At 42.4% G+C, this 20,551-nt stretch overlaps 2 pseudogenes; one reads left to right on the plus strand and one right to left on the minus strand.

Moving 5' to 3' along the window:
• Positions 1–11,522: 11,522 nt before the first annotated feature.
• Positions 11,523–11,629, plus strand: LOC115932547 (uncharacterized; annotated as a pseudogene).
• Positions 11,630–18,392: 6,763 nt separating this feature from the next.
• Positions 18,393–19,631, minus strand: LOC101134850 (heat shock cognate 71 kDa protein-like; annotated as a pseudogene).
• Positions 19,632–20,551: the final 920 nt, after the last annotated feature.

Genomic DNA, 20,551 nt, shown 5'->3' on the forward strand with positions numbered 1-20,551 from the left:
GGATTATAAGTGCCCACCACCACGCCAGGCTCATTTTTGTATTTTTAGTAGAGATGGGGTTTCACCATGTTGGCCAGGCTGGTCTCAAACTCCTGACCTCAGATGATCTGCCCGCCTCTGCCTCCCATAGTGCTGGGATTACAGGTGTGAGCCACCATGCCCGGCCTATTTTTTTCGTATTTGCAATTACAATTTTAAAAATAACAGATCTTTCCCTCTCAAGTGGGCAGTAAATTCCCTGAGTTCTGGTGCCATGTTTTCTACCACTTTTGAAGATCTCCAAGCTCGTTGGCCCAGTGCTTAACACTTGGTAAGCAGCAGCCCCAGGGACCAATGGACAGTTCGCGGGCAGGGAGATTGAATGCATTGTTTAGCTCACCTTGTCAGAGGTGGCAAAATTTGGCTATACATTGGTTGCCCATGATTTTGAGGCGTACTGGGGAAGATAACAGGACTAGAAGTGTGCTCTAGCCCTTGGTTTAAGCGGTTTACCCTTGGGTGAAGGCATTGCCATATGCTATTATTGGATTATTGCTGTGGGAAAAAATTTGCTTCCCAGACCTTTGTTGTTCATTTTAACATGTGAACATGCAAATTGAGTTTTGTTGGAAAACCCCACCAGCCACTGCTGAAAGAAAAACTGGGGCTTTGCATCTCACAGAAGAGACTCCTCTTGTCCTGTTCTTGAGGCTGAATTTCTTATTCTGCAGAATTAATGTCACAGTTCTGATTATACAGTGCATTTCAGTCTTCTTTTTCTTGGGTTTGACTAACCATGGGCCCTTTACAGCTTGGCCTAGAGAAACTGTGGATTAATGTGTATGTTTTGCCTAGACACACAGATAGGCAAGGTACAGTAAAAACTCAAAGTCGTATGTATTAAGAGTTAACCTAAGGTTCAACACAAAGTTTGCAGAATTCTTTGGTAAATGATCTGTAAATAAATATTTAGATGTGTTAAGAAATTCAAAGTTTTAAAAAGATCCTAAGCTGAATCCTTTTATAAATTAAATAATTCATGCACTGTGAGTAAGTAACCCATACTTGATCTGATTTAATAATTTGTATTTTCATACTGGATTTTTCTAAGATCAAGAACGATAATACTGAGAAATCACCTATCCATACGATTTTTTTTGTAAGGTTCATTCACCCACTCTCCAATATATACAGTTGTAAATCAATGTTGTAGACATTAGTGCTATTCATCAAGTTTTTCTTGTTCTCCTTGGGCTCATGGTAGGATTTCACTTTCTGGTCTCTTTGGGATTGGGTTGGGCCATGTGAGTTGTGAGTGGTAATAATATGTCACTTCTAGGCCAGAGAATTTCATTACCAATGTGAGACCTTCTGGAGCCTTTTCTTCCCATTAGGCTGGGTCTATGAGTGATCACGATGAGCAGAGACCTGTGCCAACTCACGATGGACATGAAGCATAAATGAGAAATTTTTATTATTTTTATTATTATTTTTTTTTGCGACGAGTCTCGCTCTGTCGCCCAGGCTGGAGTGCAGTGGCGCGATCTCGGCTCACTGCAAGCTCCACCTCCCAGGTTCACGCCATTCTCCTGCCTCAGCCTCCCGAGTAGCTGGGACTACAGGAGCCTGCCACCATGCCTGGCTAATTTTTTTGTGTTTGGTTTTTTTTTTTTTTCACCACAAGAATATAAATTTTAAAGTAGGTTAAAAAATGCTTATACCACCTTCGCTTTTTAAATTAAAACCTTCCATTTTATCAAATGGCATGTAGGGTTTATGAATTATTGGATAAAATGCAACTTTTCACTAAAAGCATAATATCAAAATATTGATTTTTATAGTTTAATATTAGTAGTTTTAGCAAATCATCTTCATTCTATATGTATTACTTTGCAACATTTTTCATCTGATATATGATGAGTGTTTTCCTATAATTTCATATATGATTTTTTTTTTTTTTATTGATCATTCTTGGGTGTTTCTCGCATAGGGGGATTTGGCAGGGTCATAGGACAATAGTGGAGGGAAGGTCAGCAGATAAACAAGTGAACAAAGGTCTCTGGTTTTCCTAGGCAGAGGACCCTGCGGCCTACTGCAGTGTTTGTGTCCCTGGGTACTTGAGATTAGGGAGTGGTGATGACTCTTAACGAGCATGCTGCCTTCAAGCATCTGTTTAACAAAGCACATCTTGCACCGCCCTTAATCCATTTAACCCTGAGTGGACACAGCACATGTTTCAGAGAGCACCGGGTTGGGGGTAAGGTCATAGATCAACAGCATCCCAAGGCAGAAGAATTTTTCTTAGTACAGAACAAAATGGAGTCTCCTATGTCTACTTCTTTCTACACAGACACAGCAACAGTCTGATTTCTCTATCTTTTCCCCACATTTCCCCCTTTTCTATTTGACGAAACCACCATCGTCATCATGGCCCGCTCTCAATGAGCTGTTGGGTACACCTCCCAGACAGGGTGGTGGCTGGGCAGAGGGGCTCCTCACTTCCCAGAAGGGGCGGCCGGGCAGAGGCGCCCCCCACCTCCTGGACGGGGTGGCGGCCAGGCGGAGGCACCCCCCACCTCCGGGATGGGGCGGCTGGCCGGGCGGGGGCTGCCCCCCACCTCCTGGGCGGGGCGGCTGCTGGGCTGAGACGCTCCTCACTTCCCAGATGGGGCGGCTGCCGGGCACAGGGGCTCCTCACTTCCCAGATGGGGTGGCTGCCGGGCAGAGGGGCTCCTCACTTCTCAGACGGGGCAGCTGCCGGGCGGAGGGGCTCCTCACTTCTTAGACGGGGCGGCTGCCGGGCGGAGGGGCTCCTCACTTCTCAGACGGGGCAGCTGCCGGGCGGAGGGGCTCCTCACTTCTCAGACAGGGTGGCCGGGCAGAGACGCTCCTCACCTCCCAGACAGGGTCGCGGCCAGGCAGAGGCGCTCCTCACATCCCAGATGGGGCGGCGGTTCAGAGGCGCTCCCCACATCTCAGACGATGGGCGGCCGGGCGGAGACGCTCCTCACTTCCTAGATGGGATGGCAGCCGGGAAGAGGTGCTCCTCACTTCCCAGACTGGGCAGCCGGGCAGAGGGGCTCCTCACATCCCAGACGATGGGTGGCCAGGCAGAGACACTCCTCACTTCCCAGACGGGGTGGCGGCCGGGCAGAGGCTGCAATCTCGGCACTTTGGGAGGCCAAGGCAAGCGGCTGGGAGGTGGAGGTTGTAGCGAGCCGCGATCACGACACTGCACTCCAGCCTGGGCAACATTGAGCACTGAGTGAATGAGACTCCGTCTGCAATCCCGGCACATCAGGAGGCTGAGGCTGGCAGATCACTCGTGGTTAGGAGCTGGAGACCAGCCCGGCCAACACAGCGAAACCCCGTCTCCACCAAAAAAATACGAAAACCAGTCAGGCGTGGTGGCGCATGCCTGCAATCGCAGGCACTCGGCAGGCTGAGGCAGGAGAGTCAGGCAGGGAGGTTGCAGTGAGCTGAGATGGCAGCAGTACAGTCCAGCTTCAGCTCGGTATCAGAGGGAGACCGTGGAAAGAGAGGGAGAGGGAGACCGTGGGGAGAGGGAGAAGGCGAGGGAGAGGGAGAGGGAGAGCTTTTTTGTGTTTTTAGTAGAGACGGGGTTTCACTGTGTTAGCCAGGATGGTCTCGATCTCCTGACCTCGTGATCTGCCTGTCTCGGCCTTCCAAAGTGCTGGGATTACAGGCGTGAGCCACCGCGCCCGGCCGAAATTTTTATTATCTTAAGCCACTGAGATTTGAAGGTTGTTACCCTGGCAGATCCTAGTTTATACTGATTGATACACACCGGTACAGCATGAGCCGTCCTTTTCTGTCTCACAGCATGTGTTCCTTGTTTCTATACTGAAATGGTTTGGATGTTTTGTCCCTCCAAATCTCGTGGTGAAATATGACCTCCAATGTTGGTGGTAGGGCCTAGTGGGAAGTTTTTGAGTCATGGGAGTGTATCTCTCATGAATAGCTTGGTGCCCTCCCTTTGGCAATGAGTGCATTCTTCCTCTGTTAGTTCATGAGAGAGTTGGTTGTTTAAGGGAGCCTGGTACCTCTCTCCTTTCTTTCTCTCTCCATGTGACACACATGCTCCCCCTTTGCCTTCTGCCATCATAGTAAGTTTCGTGAAGCCTCACCAGAAGCAGAGCAGATGTTGGTGCCATGCTTCTTGTACAGCCTACAAAACTGTGAGCCAAATAAACTCCTTTTCTTTATAAATTACCCAGACTCAGGCATTTCTTTGTGGCAATGAAAAACGGACTGACACACATATGGAAGAGAAGTCAGGGGTGTTAAAGTCTCTTATGCTAGAAAATACATCTGTCAGTCTACAGATTTCCAAGGCTATTTGATGGCTCTAGTTAATAATTTACTTGGGAAGGACTAGTGACCCTCAGTTCTATAACATCTGGAGTCCTGGAAGGTAATCAGAAAGCTGATAACATTCTCTTCCAGAAACCTTCCAATCCTTTCTCTTTCAGATCAAAGGCACACTAAACTACATGTAGATTTTGGAAAACAAAAATTCAGGGACTGTCAGAGTCATGATTCCCATGGTGACTATTTTGCTAACAGACCCTGTACCACCTGCTGTGGCCACCTGACCTTAGGTAGGCTAATTAGAATCCTTCCCCAGAATTTTATGTACTAATATAGGACACAAACTATAAAGATATAGGCTCAAATCTGTTGAAAGCCCTCTTCCCTGCCCCACATACAAAATCTGACGGTAGGTCAGGTGCGGTGGCTCATGTCTGTAATCCCAACACTTTGGGAGGCGGAGACAGGCCGATTGCTTGAGCCCAGGAATTATAGACCAGCCTGGGAAATATGGTGAAACCCCATCTTTACAAAATATACAAAAAATTAGCCTGGTGTGGTGGTGCATGCCTGTAGTCCCAGCTACTCTGGAGGCTGACATGGGAGGATTGCTTGAGCCCAGGAGGTAGAGGCTGCACTGCAGTGAGCCAAGATTGCACCATTGCACTCCAGCCTGAGTGACAGAGTGAGACCCTGTCTCAAAACAAACAAACATACAAAAAACCACACTCACACACGCACACACACACGCACAAACACACACGTGCACACACACACACAAAGGCAGGAAAAGAAAGAAAATGTGATGGCAGAGGAGGTGGGAAAGTAAATATTCTGAGAGCAGCAATGAGAAATGGAGATGTAGAGATAGTGAGTGAGAGTGAGCTAGTTGTATTCCTGTCCTTTCATCCAGTCATCACTGAGGCCAGTGGCATCCTTGCCATTTATACATTTTTGGTTCTTGAGTCCATAAATGTACTCCCCCACTCCCACTGCTTATTTGGCTTAAGATAGTTCTGGTCGGACTTCTGCCACTTACAATGAAATGAGTCCTGATTAATAAAGTGGTTTAAGCAACTTTTTCTTATTGTTATTCTTATCTCAGTGTTTCTCAGCTCTTTTATATCATGACACAAATGGAAAATGATATTTTTACAGCGCCTGGGGGTAAGCTGGAGGGGATTTGTGGGTGTCTATATGGGACTCACAGACAACATCCATTCCTTTTTTGCATCATATACAGACATTCTCCAATTGAGTGCCCATGTGACCATTCTGTTTTTCACTTTCAGTACAGTATTTAATAAATTATATGAGATATTCAACACTTTATTATAAAATAGCTTTTGTGTTAGATGATTTTGCCCAATGGTAGGCTAATATAACTGTTCTGGGCATGTTAAAAGTAAGCTGGTCTAAGCTATGATGTTTGGTAGGTTAGGTGTATTAAATGCATTTTTGACTTATTTTTAACTGATGGTGGGTTTATGGGGATTTAAGTATCTGTAAGTTACCCCATAGTAAGTATCCGTAATTATGATAATTAAAATGAATATAAGATATTTTATTTATTTATTTATTTGATATGGAGTTTTGCTCTCGTTACCTAGGCTGGAGTGCAATGGCGTGATCTCGGCTCACGGCAACCTCTGCCTCCTGGGTTCAAGCAATTCTCCTGCCTCAGCCTCCCAAGCAGCTGGGATTGCAGGCGCCCGCCACCAGGCCCAGCTAATTTTTGTAGTTTTAGTAGAGATGGGGTTTCACCGTGTAGGCCAGGCTGGTCTCGAACTCCTGACCTCAAGTGATCCACCTGTCTTGGCCTCCCAAAGTGCTGCGATTACAGGTGTAAGCCACAGCACCCAGCCCAAGATATTTTAAAAGATATTCAATATTTGTGTTAAATTTATAAATGAAATATTTTAAAAAATGTTTAATGAAAAAAACCTGAGCTTGCTTCTGTCAATATAACTTTTTCTATCAAGTATTGTGCTTGAAATGATTTCACACAGTTCCCTATCAGGGTTTTAATTATGACTATTTGTTTTTATTTCTTAAAATTTAATTTAATTTAAAATTTTTATAGAGACAGGGTCTCCCTATATTGCCCAGACTGGTCTGGAACTCCTGGTCTCAAGTGATCCTTCTGCCGCAGCCTCCCAAAGTGCTGGGATTAGGCATGAGCCTCCGTGCCCAGCCCACTGATGACTTTTTGAATTTTTTACTGTCACCATTGACAAGAAACTTTGTTCCCACAAGTAGGTGATAAAAACAACTTAAAAAAATTTTCCAAAACTTAACAACAGTTGAATTTTTTAGACAACTCCTGGCTAGAGTAAAAAAATAAAAAACAATTTAATTTTTTGTAAATTGTATTTTTTTTAGAGACAAGGTCTTGCTCTATTGTCTTTTTTCTCAGGCTGCATTTGAACTCCTGGGCTCCAGTGATCCTCTTGCCTCACCCTCTGCAAGTAGCTGAGACTACAGTCACGTGCCACCAGTCCTGGCAATAGTTGAAATATACTTTAAAAGTCCAACAGTTCTTCCTTTTCTTTCACTGATAAGCACTATGATGAAATACCTTGTGATGACACAAATGGATTCCAAATCCAATCCATTTTTTTTTTTGAGACAGTGTCTGGCTCTGTTGCCCAGGCTTTAGTGCAGTGGTACAATCTCAGCTCACTGCAACCTCCACCTCCCAGGCTCAAGCCATCCTCTCATCTAAGCCTTCCAAGTAGCTGGGAATACAGGTGCACACCACCACACCCGGCTAATTTTTTATATGTTTTGTACAGATGGGGTTTTGCCATGTTGCCCAGGCTGGTCTTGAATTCATGAGCTCAAGTGATCTGCCTGTCTCGGCCTCCCAAAGTGCTGGAGTTACAGGCATGAGCCACCGTGCCCAGACCCAATCCAAATTTTTTAATGTCAAGCACAGTATTTCAAAATAATGATGCTGCTGTAATTTTCAGAACACACGGGCAGTCATCATGTGGCTAGCTTGGATGCCTCTAAGACAGCATATCAACAGCAGACAGACATATGTGAAGATATGAATTTGGGGCCGGTACATGGAGCTGGGCCTACTGGCATTTTCTCTCCTCATTCCCTCCCCTAGTCTCAAATAGATGACGTGGTGGTTGATCACTTCTTTGGGTATACTCAGCATGAAACAGTGAAGCAGTGAGGGACAGAAGTTCCTTTAGTACTGGCTGGCTGTGGAGATGGGAGGGCAAAATTCTAGATTCTGTTCTACAGAGCCTGCCCTCTGCAAAAAAGCCCAGCTAAGTTGCTAGCAGCTGGTGGTGACTGGCATGAAGGCTCTGGCTCCCTCAAGCTCTGCCTGACTGCCCCAAACCCTGAGGGAATCAATAATTCTTGCCCTACTTATAATCCATTGACAGCATCCCAGTGTCTCAAGGTCCATCAAGTGGGAAGCTCTGCTTTATTAAATCTTTCACTAGAACTACACAATGGGATGGGAGAAAGACTTGCCATTTTAGGCCTTCACAAGAGGGGCGTCCCACATGCAGTCACTCTCCCTCAACCTCTCTCTCTAAAGTCCCTCTGGCTTTCCCACCCTCTTCCTCGGGAAGCTATAGCCTAGTCTTCTCCTCAAGAGAAAGAGCTCTAGTGTGTTCTGGTTTCTTTGTCTAGAGGTAGAGGGAGGCTTGCTGCTACCTAGGCTTGGGGGCTCTGGGGCTGAAGCCTGTGGGTGTCGTGGCCTGCCATTCCTCCTGTGGTTACCCCAACACCTCTAAAAGCTTCTGCTGTGCCAATGCAAGCTTCACTCACTAAAACATCACAAATGGGGCTGGACTGCTGGACTCCTAGCAACACTGTGTTGTAGCAACCGTGACAACAGCTGAAGGAAACAGTTCCTACATGAACAGAGCAGGCTTCCAGATTTTTCTCCTTAAGGCAACAGAAGCCAGTAGTGACCCCCTAAAATGAGTATGCACCCCTGCGATTCACAGAACTCTTACGAGAGGGTGCACTCTAGAGAGGGAAGAAGCATATTCTAATGATAGCTAAGCGAAGGGCTAGGGATAATTTAATTAGACAAATAACCGAAATTTGTTTTACTTCAAGCTAGGTAAGTGGTATATATATTTTTACACTTCAAATTTGTTCTTTCCTGAAATGCAATTGCCTCCAATTATTATTGGCTTCTAGCACAAGTGGCCTTAACATAAATGTAATGACGTATTAAACTAGTGAAACAAAGTGGGCTGTTCTCGCTGATAATCTTGCCTGCTGTAGACTTCAAATCTCATTCCAAACCTCACTTTCCTGAGGAAGTGCTCTGCTAATTCCTGCTCTGGTAGCTTATTTAATCCTGGGTGCCCTTGGAAAAGTGAACAAAACTTCCGAGTTTTTCTCATATTTGTTCGTCTGTTCAAATTTGTAGTAAATCACTCAGCTTACTGAAGTGCTCCTCCTTCTATGCCTCTGGTTTGCCCGAGGAACACGAAGACAAGAGCCAAGTACAAAGGAATGTCGGAACCAGGGTCAGGCCCTGGGAGTTGCCTTCTTTTCTTCTCCCCGGAATTAAAAATATCATTTAGGTCATGAAACTGCTACCTGGGTTAACAGCCAAGTCCCTGTCTACCCGCAGCTGTGCTGGCATTTCAGCTGACCAATCTTGCTATTCATTTCTTGTTAACTCTTACTTTTCCTCCCCTATGCTCCTCCCCTAATCACTTTAAGCTTTTCCCGCCATAGCACTTAGCACCCTGCTTCTTTCTTTCTTTTTTTTTTTATTTCTAATATCTTTCACACTACACTAAAAGTTCCATGAGCACAGGGTCACTGACTACCTTGTTTTTCACTATGTCCCTAACATCTAGCCCAGGGTCTGCCTGGCATAGAGCCAGCAGTCAGTAAATATTTGTCGCACACATAAACAAAACTCTATTAGGCTTGGGGACTTGAGCAATTATTTTCTTTTCTCTAAGCCTCAGTTTCCCTATCTGTAAGATGAGGGCTCTGTAGATATTCTTCAAGGTCCTTTATAGTACTGACATTTTATGGTTTACTTTCCTCAAATGTCAATCCCATTCTCAGTGGATTCAAAACATTCCTCACTGATGACTTCATCTTCCACTTCGATGATATCAAAATTGCCCAAAGTGAGATCTTGCAATATATCCTGTCCATTTCTAAATTATTTTGCATAGCCACCTCTTCTGTCTTCTATTACCTCTTGTTTCAAAGAAGAAAGATTTCTCCATTCATAATTCCTGCCCTTCCCCTCTGTTTTCCTCTGGGATCTTACCTTCATCCATTCATTCAACAATTATTTGTTGAGCACCTACCATGTGCCAGATGCTATACTAGGTACCCAGAATAGAACTATAGGCAAATCAAATCCCTTTTATCCCTTTTATTCAAGAGTTTATACTCTTCCTCTATAATATCTCTGCAGATGCTCTCAAATCTTTATCTTCAGCTTGGATACTTTTCCAAAGCTTCAAACTGTAATATTCCGAGTTTCTTTTGGTCATCTCCGTATGGATGTTCCATCAATCCCTCATATCATTTGTAGCATATCCCAAATTAAACTCTTCTCACCAAACTGTTTTTTTCTTCTTGTTGATAGTCTTACTTTGGTTAATGATTCTATCGTGGTCTGAGCCACTGATATTTGAGACCCCAGAGTTATAACTGCTTTCCTTAGTTTCACTGTCTGTACAAGGCTGAAATGGCTTTCCAAAAGATATTCATTCACATCCTAATCTCTGGAACCTGTGAATGTTACATTATATAGCAAAAGGAACTTTGCAGATGTGATTAAGACTCTTGAGATGGAAAGATTATTCTGGATAGGCCTGTGGACAAGTGTCCCTTATAAGGACAAGCATCTTTGTAAGGGAGAGGTAAGGACATTTGACTCGGAAGAGGAGAAGACAATGTGACTATGGAAGCAGAGACTGGAGTGATGTGGCCAAAGAATGCTGGTAGCTACTAAAGCTCAAAGAGGCAAGGAATAGATTCTCCCCTGGAAGCTCCGGAACTAGCCCTGCTGACATCTTGATTTTAGCCCCGTAAGACTCAGTTTGGACTTCTGGCCTCTAGAGCAGTAAGATAATAAATTTCTATTTTTAGAGATAGAAATTTAAAAATCTTTCTATTGTTTAAACCCACTAAGTTTATGATAATTTATTATAGCAGTCATAGGAAGTTAATACATGATCCTCCCTCAAATCAGTTGCCAAGTCCTTTAAATCTACTTCCACAAAGTCTTCCAGATCCATTCTCCCCTCACTGTCTCTACCATTACTGCCCTAGCTCAAGCTCTCATCACCTTTATCTGGTGTTACTAAAGTAGCTTTCTAAAAACAAAGTATGGTTCCTAGCTGGTATAAGACCCTCCATAATTCTTATACCATAAACTTCTGCTTGAACACTTCCAGAGATGAGGAGCTTCCTGCCTATGATGCCATCAATATGATTATTAGACAACTCAAGTAGTTTGAAAGGTGTCCCAGTAATTTCTTTCTATTAGGCCTAGTTCTACCCATCCTGTGGGCTTCTCCCTACCAGATCCTGAGGACCTACCACTAACTTTTCAGGTTCCAGCCTCTATTTCTGTCTTCCCTGTGGAGTTAACTTGGGTAGGTTGAACTACATTTCCTGGAATTGTCTTCCTTGTGTGTTTCCTCTTAATGTGGGCCACAAGAGGGATTCTTGTGTGAGATTTGAAAGGCGGAAGTGAAACAACAGCCATTTTGCTATCCAGAGTAGGTGTTTAGTAATGGACCCATTATTATGGTTTCTGCACTAATCACCATCCTCATGAGTCTACTGGATGTAGTCAGATTAGCATTGGGTACAATAGTGAATAAAGACTGGTGCAGTAGAGAGGCCTGATCACTTCTTTGGCTTGGATGGTATGCTTATCTGAATGTGGTCTAGTGAATTCAGATCACATTTAGGAACATGGCAGCAATAGCTTCATGATGACTGCTGGGCTCACTTCTACCCAGAGTCTCATTAACCCCACGAAGAACTCTAGATGTTTGTTTAACGGGGTTTTCTTGAAGCTGTTTCAGGGCGGGTGCAGTAGCAGCAAACCACTTGGGCTTGTGAAGAACATCATAGCCCACACCAGCATATCTGGATGGATATGCTGCCCAGCAATGCCAATTATAGAGAAATAAAAAAAAAAATGAGCAAAAAAAAAAAAAAAAAAAGATAATAAAAACCCGTGTAACTTGTGGACAAGGCTTATTGACAGGTGCAAAAAATAAATAATCTTTTGCCACTCAGAACTCAATGTTCAGTATGAGTTTTGATACACATAAGAAGGAATATTATTAAAAGCAAATAAAACAATCATAATTCCACTGTCCTGAGGCAACAACTGTTAACATTTTGGGTACAACATAGTTTATGTTCTAAGTTTGAATCTGACTCTGCCAATGCTTTTTGACTTGGGCAAGTGTTAATTTTTCCAGCCTCAATTTTCCCATCTGAAAACAGAGATAATAATGCCAACCTAGCAGGGCTGTTGTGAAGATCTGACAAGATACTTTATGTAAAGTACGAATGCCAACCTAGCAGGGCTGTTGTGAAGATCTGACAAGATACTTTATGTAAAGCACGTAACCCATAGCTGCTCTTAAAATTTTAGCCATTATTATTTTACAAGGTGTATTAGTCTGTTCTCATGCTGCTGATAAAGACATATCCGAGACTGCGTAATTTATAAAGAAAAAGAGGTTTAATGGACTCACAGTTCCACGTGCCTGGGGGAGGCCTCACAATCATGGCAGAAGGTGAAAGACACGTCTTACATGGCAGCAGGCAAGAGAGAATGAGAACCAAGCAAAAGGGGTTTCCTCTTATAAAACAATCAGATCTCGTGAGACTTATTTACTACCACGAGAACAGTATGGGGGAAACCACCCGCATGATTCAGTTGTCTCCCACCAGGTCCCTCCCACAATATGTGGGAATTATGGGAGCTACAATTCAAGATGAGATTTGGGTGGGGACACAGCCAAACCATATCACCAGGTTATTCCAATTCCAAATAACAGTCCTAACTGTTAGGACTGTTATTGATCTTTCTTCTGATCTTTCTTGTGATGTTTTTCTTCCTTAAAAAAAAGAGTGAAAATGTAGATAGAATAAGATTGGCCACAAGCTGATAATTGTTGAGAACGAGGATTCATTATACTGTTCTCTCTCTCTCTGTCTCTCTGTGTGTGTGTGTGTGTGTGTGTGTGAATTTTCTACAATAAAATGTTTCTAAAAAAACCACACACACAAAAAACAAAGAAATAAAGAAGACTTACATGCAGGTTTTGCCCCAATCTCTCGTTATGAACTTGTTTTCTTCAGTTTAGGACCCTGCAAGTTGGGCTTGCAAATATAAACTGGGGCCTTTTACTAAGGATATTTTGAGATGCAACTATATGGCATGAGCCACTACTTTTGGGTTACACCATTTGTGGATAATGAGATGAATGGGTCACTTTCCCCTAAAAGGGCACAAAAATCTATGGGACGTGGTAGGGGCAGTACAGAGGTTTGTGCAGAGAAGCTAATGTGGCAGTGACCTGACAATACTGTTGAGTAGTTCTTGCTTTTTACGCCCTCTGGTACTGCCTAGTTGATCTTCTTCTGCCTCCCTTCCACCCTGTGGGCTTCTCCCTACCAGATCCTGAGGACCTACCACTAACTTTTCAGGAATTTTGTGAGCTAGATGATGTTACACTGGGAGCTTGCAGTTGGCCGTGGTGGGAGTATTTATATGATGGAAATCAGCAAACATTAGAAATCAGATTTTTTGTTGTTCTGAAGAGCTGTTTGCTAAACATCTACCAGTGCGCCACTAATCATACCATTCCAGTAAGTTCCATTTTTCCTCATATGAGCTAGAGTTGGATTCTGCTACCCTTCTCCTAGCTTCTCCAAGTAAAACAATTAGTAATGAGTATACTGCAGAGAGAGAGAACAGTTTGTTGCTGCTGTTACTGCTACTAAGTGCTAAACGTGGCATGCGACTCTTTTTAAGTCAACGACTCCACAGATACTGATAAAGTGCTTAATTTCCTTTTCTAATTGTCAAATAGCTTTTTGGGGACTTCTAAGTGACATGTACCAGCACTGGAGGTCTCAGAGAAGACAAAAGCTACCACAGCTTCTTCATGCATGCCTCCAACTCCATACATTCCATGGTTTCATAACAAGACTTTCACCTTCTCTTCTTCACTTTTCACTGAGATAGGGGACTGGATAAGCTGCAACTGACCTCCTGCAGATGTTTCAGATTTAGTGGTTCATTGATTCCCATTGTCATTTCAAGTTTTCCCTCTGGTTTTAGAATCCTGTTTTCTTTTGGCATTAAGGAAACCTGGGCTGTACACTCTGTCACTAACTCACTACATCAACTTGGGCAAGTCTTATCTCTTAAAGCTGTGATTCACAAATTCACTCTGGGCTCTGGCATTGTCTAACTATGCCTATTGTTGTTGCTGTTGTTGCTAGGGTGATGGGACTACCATTGATTCCCTATCCCAATTGTCTTTAATGTTGTTTAAAACCCTTTCTTGGTCCAGTGTTGTGGCTCACACCTGTAATCCCAGCACTTTGGGAAGCCAAGGCAGGAGGATCACTTGAGGCCAAGAGTTTGAGACCAACCTGGGCAATATAGGGAGGCACCGTCTCTACAAAAAATAAAAAATTAGCCAGGCGTGGTGGTATGCTTGCAGTCCCAACAGATTGGGAGACTGAGGAGGGAGGATCGCTTGAGCCCAGGAGGTCAAGGTTATGGTGAGCTATGACTGCACTACTGCACTCCAGTCTGGGCAAGAGAGGGAGGCCCTATCTAGAAAACAAGCGAACAAACAAAACACCTTTTTCTTAAATAAGTTTTTTAATTAGATGATTTTTTTGAGAAACATTCCTATTTCGAAGTTTTAATAATACAGAGTAAAATGTGAGATTCTGTCATTCCTTCCCCATTCCCATTTCCATTTTTAGAGGTTGCTATGGTTATTAGTTTGTGTATTTCTTTCAGGTCTTTTAAAATACATTTACATATATACATAAATACATATACGTGAATATAGTACGCACGCATGGGTAAATGGGATCTTACTACATATCTTGACTTCTGACTTGCTTTCACGGGCTAAATCTGAGGAGACTGAGCCAGAAGACTACTGGAGAAGGTGGTTCATCCCCAATTCCCCCACTTCCCTGTATGCGGCTACCTGCAGTGTTTTTGTCTGATTTTGCCCTTCCCTCCAAGCCCCAAACTCCCTCAATCCCCAACACTATAAGATAAGAACATTAGCCCTCCACATCTGAGATTTGAGTGGAGGAAGAAGCCAATTGTGAATTATGTAAGGTTGGAATGTTACTACAGGGTGTATATTGCAGGGTTTTATGGTGCCATAATTTACTTAACACCTCCCTATTGAGCACCTGTTTGTCTGATTTTTCATTATTACAATCTTGCAAAGAACATCCTTGTAAATACATATTATGCATGCATGTGTTCATAAGTTAAATTCCCTGAAGTGAAAAAGTCAAAAGGAATGAACCGTGAAAAGTTTGAGAGACTCTGCCAACTGCACACTCAAAGATCTCATTTTATCTACCACCAGTAGCATATGAGTGCCTATTTCCTCACACATTGTTGATATTAGATATTCTCAATCTTTTCAATTTTTGTTTATCTGATGGACCAAGAATAATTTCATTTTAATCAGCATCTCCACCAATAACTAGTAGGTTGAACAGCTACTTATGACAATTGGTCATCTTTTTTCATCTTAAGAATTGCCTAGTACAAGCTTGTCCAATCCATGGCCTGCAGGCCACATGCAGCTCAGAACATCTTTGAATGTGGCCCAACACAAATTCATAAACTTTCTTAAAACATTGTGAGCTTTTTTTTTGTGATTTTTTTTTTTTTTAGCTCATCAGCTATCATTAGTGTTAATGTATTTTATGTGTGGCCCAAGACAATTCTTTTTCTTCCAATATGGCCCAGGGAAGCCAAAAGATTGGACTAGTACATCAGTAAAATGTCAGAATAAGGAGGTTGGGCACGGTGGCTCATGCCTGTAATCCCGGCAGTTTGGGGGGCCGAGTCAGGCGGATCATTTGAGGTCAGGAGTTCAAGACTAGCCTGACCAACATGGTTAATCCCTGTCTCTACAAAAAAAAAATTAGCTGGGCATAGTGGTGCACTCCTGTAATCCCAGCTACTGGGGAGGCTGAGGCATGCGAAATACTTGAACCCAGGAGGTGGAGGTTGCAGTGAGCTGAAATTGTTCCACTGAACTCCAGCTTGGGTGACAGTCTCAAAAGATAAAAAAAAAGTCAGAATAAGGAACTTCAAAAGTTAATTGCTTCATAAAAGCAATAAATAAACTGGCAAAAACTGTCAGAATCAACTTTTTCAGAACTCTGGAAACTAATAAAAATCTTACAGTAACCAGGGGAATTCTTAATCAAGAAAACATATTTGGATCTCAGTAAGAGCACTTTGTGGCATTTAAACTTAAGCTACCTCCCAAACCCAGGCTTGGCAGTGGCTTTGAAGACAATAGCCCTCACTCCTGGAACAAGTACCCAGCATTGGAGGGAGTAGAACAGAGCTTATTCTCAAAGAATTCTGGTGGATTGTTTTGACCTGACTGGTGACTCCCTTGAGGATAGACTCGAAGGACTTGCTTTTATTTTATCTAACTTGAAAATCTCCCAGCGTTGAGATGGCTACTCTGGGAGTGTTTGCCAAAAATATTTAAAGGCAAATGTTTTAGGTGCTCCCACATGGGGAGGGATAACACTTGAGGCAAACAATAGAAAACCGAAAAGCTTGGGAGGAGAGGCTGGAAAGTGAGATGCTTTAGGGAATAAGGGCTTTGAAAACTCCTACATATTCTTGGGAATCTGAATGGCCATACGTATGTCCAGGGCTGTGCACATGCTCAGGAAAGAACTGAGAAGGCCATAAGCTGTCACCTCTGATTCACCTCCAGGCTCTGTGCAAGAAGGTAGTATAGGCTCAGGCAGAGTTTTAAACTGCCTGACTGAGTGTTGAAGATGTACCCGAATATAAACAGAACTTCTCAGTAAAGACTGAAATATTGTGTGTGTGTGCTTTTTTGGTTCCAGGCATGTTAAGAATTATTTGTTGAATCGCTGGCTGACCACTAAGTGTATGGAAGAAGGAATCCAGTGGCCACACATGACAAAGAATACAGAATTTACAAAATTAGTTTATAAAAGTCATTAAACAAACAACAACAAACCATGAGGAGGGGGATTTGATTTTTAGAGTTGCCACATTATAATATTCAAAATGTCCACTTTTTTTTTAAAAAAAGAGGCATGCAATGAAACAAGAAAGTGTGCCTGTACGCAGGAAAAAAGAAATTAATAGAAATTGTTCACACGGAGGCCCATACATTAGATTTACTCAAAAAGCCTTTTAATTAACTATTTTAAATATGCTTAGAGATCTAAGGATACCATGAGTGAAGAACCAGAAGAGATCAGGAGAATGATGTCTCACCAAACGGAGAATATCCAACGAAAATTATAAAAAGAAATCTAATAGAAACTCTGCAGTTGAAAAGCACAATAACTGAAACAAAAAAATTCATAAGAAGGGTTCAGCCGCAGACTTGAGCAGGCAGAATGATGAAGCAGCAAACTTCAAGATTTGTCAATTGGGATAATCCAGTCCAAGGACCAGAAAGAAAAACAAAAGTGAAGAAAAATGAACAGAACTAAGGGGCTTGTGGGATACCATCAAGAATACCAGCATAAGCATAATGTGAACTCCAGAAGAGAATAAGAGAAAGGCAAAGAAAGAATGTTTAAAGACATAATGGCCAAAACTTTGAAAATTTGATGAAAGACATTACTTTTTGCCTCTATAGAGTTCAATGAACTCCAAGAAGGATAAACTCAAGGACATCCACACCAACACATATCATAATCAAATTGTACAAAGCCAAAGACAGAATATTGAAAGCAGCAAAGAGAAACAACTCATTATGCACAAAAGATCCTCAATAAAGATTAACAGCTAATCTCTCATCTGAAACAATGGAGGTCAGAAGACTGTGGGATGATGTATTTAAAGTGTAGAAAGAAAATAAAACCCTGCCAATCAATTCTATATTCAGCAAAACAACCTTTCAAAAAGGGAGAAACTAAGACATTCCCAGTTAAACAAAAACTGAAGGAGTTCACTGCTGTTAGAACTTCCCTACAAGAAATGCCAAAGGGCATCCTTCAGGCTGAAATGTAATTACCATATATAGCAACTCTGTAACTGCATGAAAAAAAAAACACCATTAAATATAACTACATGGGCAAAAATAAAAGTCAGTATTAATGTGTCTTTTGTTTATAACTCCTCTTTTTTCCCATATGATTTAAAAGACAAATGACTAAAGTTATAATCTATGTTGGTGAGTACACATTGTATAAAGATGTAATTTGCGACAACAGCTTCAGGGTGGGATGGAGCTATATAAGAGCAAGGTTTTTTTTAAGTTACATTTTTTATTTTATTGTGGTAAGAACACAACATGATCTACCTGTTTGACACATTTTTAAATGTACAATACATTATTGTTGACTATGGGTACAATGTTGTACAGCAGATCTCTAGAGCTTATTATTCATCTTGCTTCGCTGAAATTTTATGCCTGTTGATTAGTAACTCCCTAGTTCTGCCTTCCCCCAGCCCCTGGCAACCACCATTTCACTCTGTTTTTGGTGCCAATTTTAAATACAGTTGTATTCAAGACATTGCATTTTGCACTTACAATACAGTGCTTATAAAGTTCAATGCTATTTCCTTCCTCTGTGCACATGTTCCATATTCAAGGATTGAGAATATCCAGTAATTTACTATAGCAGCTGAACTTTAAAACTGCCATAGAATTTGCTGCAAATTTGGGTCCTTCAAAGTTTTAACTGCGTGGAACAATGTTGTATCTATACATGGGTTAGGTTAATCAACCTCTTCAATAGAGGGCACTGAGGAAGCAACACTAGAGGGAGGAGTTCTGTCACCAAGGAAGCTCCCAGGCATTCCTTCAAACGCCTCCTGCACTCTGGTACAGCTTGATAACGACGGGGTTGCAGACTTCCTCCAGCTCTTTCTGCTGATGTTCAAATTCTTCCTTCTCTGTAGTACCATTCTTATTGAGCCAGTTGCTAATTTCATTACACTTGTCAAGAGTCTTCTGTTTATCCTCATCATTGTCCTTCTTGTGGTTGTGCTTGAACTCAGTAATAAAATGGTTGACCATTTGCTTGTTGAAGTCTTCTTCACCTAAGTGGAGAAGCTGTATATTTGACCTCAAAGATCCATCCTCAATAGTGAGGATTGACAGATCAGAAGTGCCACCTCTTAGGTCAAAGATGAGCACATTTCTTTCTGCTTCAACCTTTTTGTCTAAGCCATAAGCCATAGCAGCCTAAGCCATAAGCAATAGCAGCAACAGTTGGCTCATTGATAATTCTTTTTTTTTTTTAGATGGAGTCTTGCTCTGTTGCCCAGGCTGGCGTGCAGTGGTGGGATCTTGGCTTGCTGCAACCTTTGCCTCCCGGGTTCAAGTGATTCTGGTGCCTGAGCCTCCCGAGTAGCTGGGATTACAGGCACACACCACCAAGCCTGGCTAATTTTTGTATTTTTAGTAGAGACGTGGTTTCGCTATGTTGGCCAGGCTGGTCTCGCACTCCTGACTTTAGGTGATCCACCCGCCTCAGCCTCCCAGAGGGCTGGGATTACAAGGGTGAGCCACCACACCTGGCCTTGATAATTCTAAGTACATTGAGACTAGCAATGGTTCCAACATCCTCGGTAGTCAGATGTTGAGAATCATTAATGTAAGTTGGCATTGTGACCACAGCATTGGTAACAGTCTTCTCAGGGTAGGCTTCTGCAATTTCTTTTATCATTGTCAGACCATAAATGACACCTCTGGATGGAAACTTTGTTTCTCTTACTTGTATTCTACTTGGACTTTGGGACTATCTGCATCATTCACCAGCAAGAACGACCAATGCTTCATATCAGACTGGACAACAGCATCATCATATCTGCATCCAATCAGATGTTTGGCATCAAAAATCATGTTGATGGGGTTCATTGCAACTTGGTTCTTTGTGGGATCACCAATTAGTCATTTGGTATCAGTAAAGGCAACAGAGCTTGGGATGGTTTGATTTCCCTGATCATTGGCAATTGTCTCCAATATTCTGTGCTAAACGACATCCACACAAGAGTAGATGGTGCCAAGATCAATACCAACTGCAGGTCCCTTAGACATAGTTACTTGCATGTAGGTTTGGCTTGGCTTGCAAAGAATACACACGAATCTCGAAGGCTGCCACTATGTTCAATGAGCCATTTCACTTGTTGATTCTGTGAATTTGACAACTTTACCTACATCATAAAAATTGAATCATGCATTATTTGTTATTTGCCCTTTTGTGACTGGCTTATTTTATGCAGTATAATGTCCTCAAGGTCTAATCATGTTGTCACATATTGTAGAATTTCTTTTTAAAGGCTGAATAGTATTCCAGTGTATATATATACTACATTTTCTTTATCTATTTATCTGTTGATGGTCATTTAGGTTGTTTCCACATCTTGGCTATTATGAATAGTGCTGCAATGAACACAGGAGTGCTAATATCTCTTTGAGATTCTGATTTCAATTCTTTTAGATAAATACCCATAAGCAGGATTGCTGGATCATATGGTAGTTCTATTTTTAGTTTTATGAGGAACCTTCATTCTGTTTGCCATAGCATCTGCATCATTTTGCATTCCCACCAACAGTGTACAAAGGTTCTTTTAATTACTCCTAATCCACACCAATGCTTGTTGTCTTTTTTGTTTGTTTGTTTAGGAGACAGTCTTTCTCTGTCACCCAGGCTGGAGTGCAGTGGCATGATCATAGCTAACTCCAGCTTTGAACTCCTGGGCTCAAGCAATCCTCCTGCCTCAGCCTCTTGAGTAGCTAGGGCTACAGGTGGGTGCCACCACACCGGGCTATTACTTTTTTTTTTTTTTTTTGTAGAGACAGGGTCTTACTATGTTGCCCGGGCTGGTCTTGAACTCCTGGTCTCCAGTGATCCTCCTGCTTCAGCCTCCGAAAGTACTGGGATTACAGGCATGAAGCCACCACAGCTAGTCGGCAATGGTTTCTTAAGTATGAAACCAAAAGCACAAGGAAAAAAA

This window comes from Gorilla gorilla, chromosome X, assembly GCF_029281585.2.
Source record: "Gorilla gorilla gorilla isolate KB3781 chromosome X, NHGRI_mGorGor1-v2.1_pri, whole genome shotgun sequence".
Lineage (NCBI taxonomy): Eukaryota > Metazoa > Chordata > Mammalia > Primates > Hominidae > Gorilla > Gorilla gorilla.